Raw genomic sequence first — 10,960 nt, forward strand, 5'->3', positions numbered from 1 at the left:
TTCATCAGGAATAAAGGCAGAGAGCCTGAAGCATGGAGAGATAAGCTAGAGGAGGGTGGGGGTGGGGATAGAGTAGCATAGAGTACAATAGGTCAGTGGGGAAGGAGATGAAGGTGATAGGTCAGGGAGGAGAGGGTGGAGTGGATAGGTGGAAAACGAGCTGGGCAGGTCGGACAAGTCCGGACAGGTCAGGGATCGAGTTGCTGGAGGTTAGAAGCTAGGATGAGGTGGGGGAAGGGGAAATGAGGAAACTGTTAAAATCCACATTGATGCCCTGGGGTTGAAGTGTTCCGAGGCAGAAGATGAGGCGTTCTTCCTCCAGGCATCTGGTGGTGAGGGAGCGGCGGTGAAGGAGGCCCAGCACCTCCATATTCTCGGCAGAGTGGGAGGGGGAGTTGAAATGTTGAGCCACTGGGCGATGTGGTTGATTGGTGCGGGTGTCTCGGAGATGTTCCCTAAAGCGCTCTGCTAGGAGGCGCCCAGTCCCCCCAATGTAGAGGAGACCGCATCGGGAGCAACGGATACAATAGATGATATTAGTGGATGTGCAGGTAAAACTTTGATGGATGTGGAAAGCTCCTTTGGGGCCTTGGATAGAAGTGAGGGAGGAGGTGTGGGCGCAGGTTTTACAGTTCCTGCGGTGGCAGGGGAAAGTGCCAGGATGGGAGGGTGGGTCGTAAGGGGGCGTGGACCTGACCAGGTAGTCACGGAGGGAATGGTCTTTGCGGAAGGCGGAAAGGGGTGGGGAGGGAAATATATCCCTGGTGGTGGGGTCTGTTTGGAGGTGGCGGAAATGTCGGCGGATGATTTGGTTTATGCGAAGGTTGGTAGAGTGGAAGGTGAGCACCATTGTGTGACTTTCCTTATCATAGTCTCTTGTGCTGATAAGCCTCTGGCTTCTTCCTTGCAGAGGCACAGAGGATCAGAGTTGAGGTTTGCATGTGACACCATTGTGCATCCACACACATTAATGCTTTACTACATTGTTCAACTGCACATGAGGACTTGAAGTTGCACCGGTTCTAGTTTCTTGTATCTACTAGCATCCCAAACTTCCACGGCCAAACCATATATGATTGTACAATGCTTTCTCTCCACAGCTGCTACCAAACCTGCTGAGTTTTTTCCAGCAATTTCTGTTTTTCTTTTTGATTTCCATCATCTGCAGTTCTTTAGTTGTTTTGGTTGCTATACCACAGTGGTCTAGGTCATAGGTTCCAAAATCCCCTTTGAAGGTGAAAAATGTGGATTAATTTTAGAGTGCCAGTCAGTCCCAAATTCAATTGCTTAACCATAATGGTCAAAATGGTAAGTTATGAAATCTGCTTCCTAAACCTTGGGAAGAGGTGTAATCCAGGAAGCTGTGGGAGTCGGTGGGTTTGTAGAAAATGTCAGTGTCAAGTCGGTCGTCACTGATGGACATGGAGAGGTCCAGGAAGGGGAGGGAGGTGTCAGAGATGGTCCAGGTAAATTTAAGGTCAGGGTGGAATGTGTTTCCAGCACCACTGATCCAGAATCTGGTTTCCAGCATCTGCAGTCATTGTTTTTACCTCCAACCACAGAAGTCCACTCAAGCATTTTCTTGTTCCTCAAAACAAGGCAGACATCAGGAAGTGGCATCTAGAGGATGCTTTAAAAGGCTCAGGTATTCATCTTGTAGGGAAGGGGACTTGGACAAGATTATGCTATTGCTGTTTTTGCAAGTATTGTGTTGAGTTTTGCATTTGGCAGGGAGTATTGCTGCATCCAGACAAGGAGCGTAGATGTGTAGATGACTGGTCCACTCAAAGTCTACCATGGGTTTGGAGGCTGCAGTTGCAGTATCTCCAGATCTATAACACAACAGGGAAATGGAGCAGAGATAGCAGACAGGGGAAGTTCCGTGTCATGCCCAGAGGACAAGATAGTTTTGGTTTAAAACAAACGATAGTATCTTTGTTTTCAAATGCACACATTGCAGGACTAATAGAACAGCTACCACATGATACTGATCAAACACAATTTTTGGAAAAATTTGATCAATAATATATGAATACATAGATAGATATACATAAATACATACTTAAACCAACATATATATATAGTTTATAAAATAATGAGGGGTTTTGATAAGGTGAATGCAGGTGTCTCCTCCCTAGGTTGAGGAATTTCAAGAGCTGGTGACATATTTTTAAGGGGAGAGCAGAACTTCCAGAGGAAATGGTGGATGCGGATACAGTTACATTTAAATGACATTTAGGTAAGTACATGAGTAGGAAATGTTTGGAGAGATATGGGCCAAGCACAGGCAGGTGGGAATATTTAGTTTGGGATTATGGTTGGCCTGGACTGGTTGGACTGAAGGGTCTGTTTCCGTGCTGTATGACTCCATGACTCTAGTAACTAGAGGAAAAAGTTCACATCATCTTGCTGAAATGTCACAGTCCTTGCTTTGCAAATACATTTCAGCCAGGGCAGCATAAAGCAATCACAAACAACATTTCTACACCAGCCAGTCAGAACAAAGGGAAATATTGAAACACGTTAGAAATGGCAATAGTGTATCCACAATTCTCTGTTATGATACACAATGCATTTTGATGAAGAGCATCAAATTCACTTTTGGCAGCATTTGGGCTTCTCCAGAATTACTCTCTCTTTGAGATTTCCAGAATCATTAATATTTTGCTTTCATCAAATTCACTTCATTAGCTCAGTGTGCCTCAACCCAAAACCCCAGCTAGTTATCTCAAATTGTTGGGTTTTGAACAGCTTTCATAATACAGCTTTGACTGTGTTTTTGTCACTCTGCTTGTACTACTAGGGGAAAAAAAAAACACATCATCAAGCACTTCCAGGATTAGTTAATACCTGTGTCTGGTCTGAATCTCTCACAGAAGAAGAATGCTATATTTCATCTTATTTTATAAATTCCTACTTTAGAAATAGAACCAGTCTGGCTCAAGATTGGGATACAGACAGACTCTAACAGACACCTTTAATATATTGTCTGAGATGAGATGTCACTTTTTAAAATAAAACCTTAAGTTATCTCAAAAATGTGACTTAAAAGAAGTTCTGGGATTTACATATTAATGAACTGAAACTTGCAATCTACTCAAAGATGAAACACTTAATAGCAATCTAGGTTTGTTCAATGTATTGTTTCAGTTGCATGACACTGTGATCTTTTGCTATACATTTTGTGTCCTATGATCCTGCTCCACAGCTACCTGATGAAGGAACAGTGCTCCAAAAGCTTGTGCTTCTGAATAAACCTGTTGGACGATAATTTGGTGTTGTGTGATTTTTAACTTTGTCCACCCAGTCCAACACCAGCACCTCCACATCATATTTCATCTGCAAAGTGAACCCAATCCCAGTTTACAATTACTTACTTTCACCTTACATTTGACTGCATCTGAGCTTCTGTGAAAGGAACTTATATACACAAACAACAAAAACAACATGAACCTGATATCGATACCTTGGGACCCTAATTTGCTTGAACTAGTACCAATATCTTCAATTTTAAGGATTTTTTTTTTCCCTTTTTGGTCTCTTTGCTTTCTTTCTTGGATGTATTTGTGCATGAATGAAGCAGTCATAACAGTGCCTCTTCTTCCTCAGGAAGCTACGGAAATTCAGTATGTCCATAAGGACCATCACCAAAATTTCCAGAAGCACCGTGGAAAGCATTCTGTTTGGGTGCATCATGGATTGGTACGGCAACTGCTTTGCTATGACCATAAGAAATTACAGAAGGTTGTGAGCACAGCCCAGACCATCACACAAGCCAACCTTCCATCCAGTGACTCCACTTACACTTCTCGCTGCCTTGGAAAGGCAGCCAACATCATCAAAGACCCCTCCCACCCAACCTCTTCAATCATGCAGAAGATACAAAAGCTTAAACACATGGAGCAATAGGTTCAAGAACAACTTCTTCCCTGCTATTATTTGACTTCTGAGTGGACCTCTCTAATTTCAAATCTAATGTTGATCTTGTTTTTTGTGCACCTTCTTCCCAGATAGAACTTTGTATTCCTTACTCTGTTCAATCACCTTATCATCTTTGTGTCTTTGTATGTTATAACCTGCCTGTACTGCATGCAAAAAAAAACTTTTCACTGTGCTTAGGTACATGTGACAACAAAAAAAATCAAGTCAAGTATGTATTTCAAACCATTTCTCTATATTGATTGAATTAATAAACTCTACTTCATTTTAACCCTCCAGAATTTTTTATGAAGAATTTTAAAACCAATCTTAAAAATGTTGTGCCTACCTCAGGTTATCCTCGAAGGGCAAATTACCTCTACTACTCTCCTGCTCCCTGACAATTTTTTTGTATCTGCCAGCTGATCTTAGTCTAACAGCTGGAAGGGACACCAAGTGCCATATATCCATATCCCCTCCCTACCTTGCTCTCTCGAGGTCAGGGCCCAGGTAAAGCTATTCTGTGGTGGAAGCATGAGTAGTGCTTTCCAGTAACTAGATGCTGCTGATGGGCAAAACATTCTGCATATCACACAAATTAGCAATGTGGTTCAAAACCAATGCAGGTAGTTCTTCTACAATGTGATGGTTACATTCTTGTGCAACCCCAGATTAGAGAAAAATCAGGCTTTAGAGACAGTGCTTAAAGTGTTGGCGATGTAATCGCGTTACAGCCAACACTTGTTTTAAAAGTTTGCGCTTTAGAAACAGCGTTCCCAATTCATCAGTCACATTATAGCGAATTCACGTTAACAAAGCGCCTGTCATGGCAGAATGACTTTGTACACACAAGCTTTGTAAGCCAATGCATTATGTACTCCTGTATCATATTAATCACTTTGAATTATTTTTATTCACTCATGGGATGTTACACCAGCATTTATGGGCCTTCCCTAAATTCCCAGAGGGCAGGTAAGAATCAACTACATTTGGGACTGGAGTCACATGTAGGTCAGACATGATAAGGATGGCAGATTTCCTTTCCTAAAAGGACATTGTGGTTATTTTTCCAACAATGATTTCATGATCATCTATAGACCCTTACTTCCAGATTCTTTGTTGCGCTGAAAATCTGCCATCTGCCTTGAACATGAGCTGAATTTCTGAATTAACAACATAGCAATGATACCACTGGGCCACTGAATCATGTAATTGTGCTTTTATTTCTTTCCCATTAATGAATGTAATCTGGTTGTGGTGAAGTTTCATGTGCTGGCTTTATCTCATAATGCTGGAATGGAACACAGAATAAATGGAACCCTGAATATTGTGGGTATGTAAACAGAAAGGTAGGATGAGGGGAGTTTTGTCAAGACTCGAACAATTGCTCAAAGTTTGAAACTGTGTTTGAGTCGTGCCCTGTTCTTTCTGTGACTATAACAATAAGGGAGTTGAAGATAATATCCCAGACAACCACCTGCATTTCTCCAAACATTACCCTGAAGGAAGACCACATAAAATACATCTAGTGATGGCTTCAGACAGGACAGTGATGTAATTAAAAACCACTTAAATGGGCCAAAGCCAAAGTTGGCTTTATATGGCTCACAGTCATAGCAAGGAAAAAGGTATAAACTAGGATTTGGACACCAGCTCCTGAAGATCTGCTTACAGATCGAGACAGATCTTGTTTTGCATGATTTCAATCAACCAGCATCACTGAGTGTGTGCTAGTTCTTCACAATATAATAAAGGTGCACCACATTACCTGGAATAAAATCCAGGTTGTTGTGTGCTATTGATACCTGGGCCAGACACTTTAGATCCAGTCAGCGGATTTTAAATTAGTAATATAGTGGATGAATTCTCATGCTGGTGTAATACTAAGTATTTAGACAACACATCCCAACAATTTGTGGATTGTAACATACAGCAAAATGGCTGTTCACAAAATGCAGCTGCTGAATGTATGTAATCAGCCTGCCCTTGAAAAGCTCAAGTGCAGGTCCAATATAAGATCAGATTCTGCGATTGGAAAGCAGTTGTTAAATAATCCTCACCCACATGAAGAATTGTGCTGACAATGAATTTAGAGTCTTGGTATAGTGCACTGGAGTGTACTAGAAGCTATTTGAATTAATACCAAGGCCCCTGCTCTTTACAGACAGAAAAGCCCATGTATGTGACTCTATGTACATTATGCCTGTGTCAACTCAACAAATAGGTGATAACCTGATTCATTTTACAAAGCAATCCCTTGACCAAGGTGAATCTACTTTGTTTAAACTTTCAACACAATTTCGCAGTTAACTGTCAGTCATCATTAACTAGTACAATCTACATAACTTCACTTCTACTCAAGTCCATTTCCCAACCAATCAACACTCACCTCTTATATATGGTATAAATATTGTCATCCCCTTTCCTTTGGTATTTCATGAGAATTATCTCAATGGGTGCAAATGTTTTGCCAAAAAAAAGTCTTTTTTTGGCAGTAATCAGTCAGCTATTCAGCCAAAGTCTGTTGTGTCATCCAAACAGATCATGGATGTCCTGTACCATTTAATTATCTTTGTACCATATCCATTGACACCCTTACCTAACATCGCGTTCGAAAATGTACTAATTAAATCCAACTTCCTTTAACAGCTCTAAAGTAGACAAAAAGTATCTCCAGGAAGAACTTATTTGCTAGAAATTGAATAAGAATGAGTAAGAGCATGCAAACTAATTTGCAGCAGACAAATAATAAATTGTGACAGCTTCACAAAATCATCCATGAAGCGCATTAGAAATGTTATTATTTTAATTTTAAAACCCACAGACAAAATGCATCAGAGAGGAACTGGGAATGAGACCGAATCAACATGCCTGATGGATCATTCACATTTAGTAAGCCAGGGCTATGCACTGATAATAAGATCCAGAAATCTGTAATTGTATTTTGTGTTTGGCAATGAAGGAGAGATGTTGTGTTAACGAGGTGGTGAAAGTTAAAAACAAAACCCAATGAGATGAAAGCAAACTAGTAGCTTTACAGAAATTCACAGGTGGAGCAAACTTACATACGATTTGTCGATATACCACTGGGATTCACTCACATCTGTATTTGCATGAATGATTATGCATAAGCAAAACCAGTCTGCTCGGATTTGCCTATCTCTAATTGAAATAGACAATAAGATCTCTTCCCCTCCTCCCTTGGTCGACATGAATTTATTATATTTTGACAATTAAATATTCCAAATCTAAAATCATACTGTTACCATCTCTGTTGCTTCTGCAATACTCAAATGATGAGCATGCAAGCCATGGTCTACAGATTCCAACCTTGCACTGAATGGACACCAACTGAGTCTGTGATGTTCGTAAATATGAATTTAACACTCATCAAAATAATAGTTCCAACTTAGTTGAGAATCTTCACTGTTCTAAACATTCATGAAACCCACATCCATCTTAAATTCCTCACAAGTCATCACAAGTGGTGTCCACCTTCATCTGCTAACTGTGGTGGAGAAAGGATGTGATCTTGATGTCCTTATGGCCTGGGAGATTTTTATGATCCTCCTTCTACTCCCCAAAGTCCAGTGAGGACCAACATGTTGAGAGGAGTCCTGCACTGGAACTGGAGCATTCCCTTAAGTAGCTGTGGTGATGAGGAGGCACTATCCATATCAAAACATGCTCCCAGATGAAAAAAGGTTCACCTCTCCTGCTCCCTCACAATGCTTTTTTGTATCTGCCAGCTGATCTCAGGTCCAACAGCTGGAGGAGACACCAAGCACCATATATCCGCATCTCCTCCCTACCTTGCTCTTTCGAGGTCAGGGCCAAGCTTGCATACAGCTCTGATCTGCTGGATGTGGTTTCCAATGACAGTCCACAATCTCTCCAATGAGTAGGCCAGGCATGCAAACCAGAGGAACTCAAAGCCTTCCCTGTCGTCCAAGTCAGGATGAAGATACGTTCAGAAAGCTCTGCCAGAACTGGACCAGAACTCAGCAGATCAGAAAAGTGATATTGTTAACTTTGTTTTTCTCTCTCCACAAATGCTGCCAGACCTGTTGAGTTTGTCCAGCAATTTCTCTTTTCATTTTTGATTTTCAGTATTTCCAGTTTTTAAAAAAAATCTTTTACTAGAAGACTACGGTTTCTTTCCTCCTCTAGGAGGAGATAGAAAACTTAAAATCCTTACAGTTTGGAAGCAGGCCATTCAGCCCAGCAAGTCTACACCAACCTTCCAAAGAGCATCATTCGCAGACCTACTACCCCCAGGCTGCAACTCTGCATTTCCCATGGCTAATCCACCTTTGGGTTGGGAGGAAACCAGAGCACTCAATGGAAATCCATGCAGAATGTGCAAACTCCACACAGACAGTTGCCCAGGGTAGAATCAAGCCAGGATTCCTGGTACTGTGAGGCAGCAGTGCTAATCACTGAGTCACCATGCCACTCAACTTTTGTTCCAACTTTTCTCCACAGGGTACCTGGACTTACACAGCAGCAATTGCTTTTAGCTTTTTAAGATTTAAATTACATTTAAAGGAATTTTTACTGAATATCCAACCTAATTGTGCGTTTCCAAAGGAAACAGATCATTATTATTTCAGAAGCTGAAATTACCCTATTCATTTCAAGGCCTGTTCCATCAGGATTAATTGTACTGACATATATTTTGTCATTATGGTGCTAAACATGAAGCTTTTCAGAGTTCTGTGTATTTTTTTTAAGTACCTTTGAGGATTCATTAAATTCAGGAAAATCTGGGCTCACTGCATCAGCTATTTATTTTTCAAGCTTTCACCTTTTACATTTTAAAGCTAAAACCAGCCTGAATATTATTGTTACGTCAAATATGCAATGACTGAGCTACATCATTGAAGCTACATTTGCAATAATAGGGCTACATGAGATATTATCACCTGAAATTGAGAGTTCAGGCTTCATATCAGAGGCATTTGTGGGATTTTTACCATCAAGACAGGCAGCTCAAGTCATAAATTTCCCAAATTGGCAGACCCACCTCAGCTTAAAGAGGACTAAATTGTAAGATTTTCCTTCTAGGAAGTTGGGTAGCAGATAGAATCAGGTCTACTGACACTGGAAGCAGATTCTAAGTGACCATGGAGGTGCATGGGAGCCGGGTTGGGTGCAAAAAGGCCCTTTATCCCTCACTTTGGCTCACCACTCCCTATGACCCCTCATAGCCTTCCATGTTCATACACCAACTATTCGCTATGTATAGAGTCATAGAGTCATAGAGATGTACGGCATGGAAAGGGACGTTTCGGTCCAACCCATCCATGCCAACCAGATATCCCAACTGAATCTAGTCCCACCTGCCAGCACCCGGCCCATATCCCTTCAAACCCTTTCTATTCATATACCTAGCTGAAATATGTGTTGCTGGCAAAGCGCAGCAGGTCAGGCAGCATCCAAGGAGCAGGAGAATCGACGTTTCGGGCATAAGCCCTTCTTCAGGACCTATTCATATACCGATCCAAATGCCTTTTAAATGTTGCAATTTCTTTCTCTCTCACTCTCCAACACTGACCACACCATGTGCTTCCCTTGTCTGTTCTTCTCCATTTTAAAACTACTGTTGTTTTGACTTTCTTTTCCCCAAAGTTCCAAAACAATGCAACAGCATATAAAACAGTAATTGCTGCTCCTGGAATTCGAGGAAATCACCTCCAACACCTAAAATACCTCAAAAAAGGAGCAGGTGTTACAGCCAGAAATTTTTGCCATTCTCCATCTTGAATTATGTACCAATGACAGTTGTGAAACTGCTAGGAAATAAAATATATAGTCAGAAATATTCGTTGAGAAACAAAGCTATTATTTCTACAACCTTTTGAAAGTCAGATAGACAGTTAAAGTTATCAATAACAGTGTTTCAAATGGCTTCTTAATTGTGTCCAAATAAACATTGCGACTTTGAAGAAAAGGAAAGGACAACATATCATCACCAATTAACTACCTAAAGTTGTCAATCAAGCAAAGTCAACAACTTACTTTTCTTGTCAAAACAGAATGCTTGCAGAGCTCTTGCTTGTACTGGGTCTGGGCTTTGAGCCAAGCACACAAAAAAAGGAAAGGAGAATAAACAGATGGCCTTGTCCTCAATTGGTTTTTGAGTGGGAGCAGCGGCCGAGTAAAGGCGAACCCGAGAGACTACAGCAAGGTAAGACAGTTTGTTTCAAAATTACTTACCTGTAGCGGGCAGCGGTGTTTTTTTTTTCTCTCTTCACAAAAAGAGCGGGAGCAGCAGAGGAAGTGACGGCAAACAGAGGGGCAGCCGGGAAGGAGAACTGTGAGTATAAATACTCACCCTTTAATCACCAACGGTCATTTGAGTGGGAGCAGCGGAAGTGAGGTTGGAGCGCATAGCTGGGCGGGAAGGTAAGTGATTAGTATTTGAGTGCGTGTGTTCTAGACCCCAGGTCCTACTCCCGTAGGGCCTCCCTCCCACCCTCCTCCTCTAACCAACTTTAAAGTCCACAGGTAAGTGACTCAGTGTTATTGACTCAGTGTTCTTGTTTCTGGAGAAAGTGTACAGTCATGGCAGCGCAGGCAGTGGAATGTTCCTCCTGCAGGATGTTTGAGGTAGGGGTGACCACCAATACTCCTGCCGATTTCGTCTGCAGGAAATGCAGTCAGATCCTGATCCTCACCGAACGAGTAAGGGAACTGGAACTGGAGTTGGATGAACTGAGGATTATTCGAGAGGCTGAGAGGGTGATTGATAGAAGCTACAGGGACATAGTAACGCCGGAGAACAGAGGTAGCTGGGTAACAGTTAGAGGTGGGAAGGGGAAGAAGCAGGCAGTGCAGGGTTCCCCTGTGGTCGTCCCCCTAAAAAATAAATATACAGCTTTGGAAACTGTTGGGGGGGACAGCGTTGCAGGTGTAAGCTGCAGTGAAGGGGTCTGTGGCACTGAGACTCAGAAGGGAAAGGGGGAGAGGAGGAGAGCGCTAGTTATAGGGGACTCTCTAGTTAGAGGGACGGACAGGCGGTTCTGTGGACATGGGCAAG

Source organism: Chiloscyllium plagiosum, chromosome 6, assembly GCF_004010195.1.
Source record: "Chiloscyllium plagiosum isolate BGI_BamShark_2017 chromosome 6, ASM401019v2, whole genome shotgun sequence".
Lineage (NCBI taxonomy): Eukaryota > Metazoa > Chordata > Chondrichthyes > Orectolobiformes > Hemiscylliidae > Chiloscyllium > Chiloscyllium plagiosum.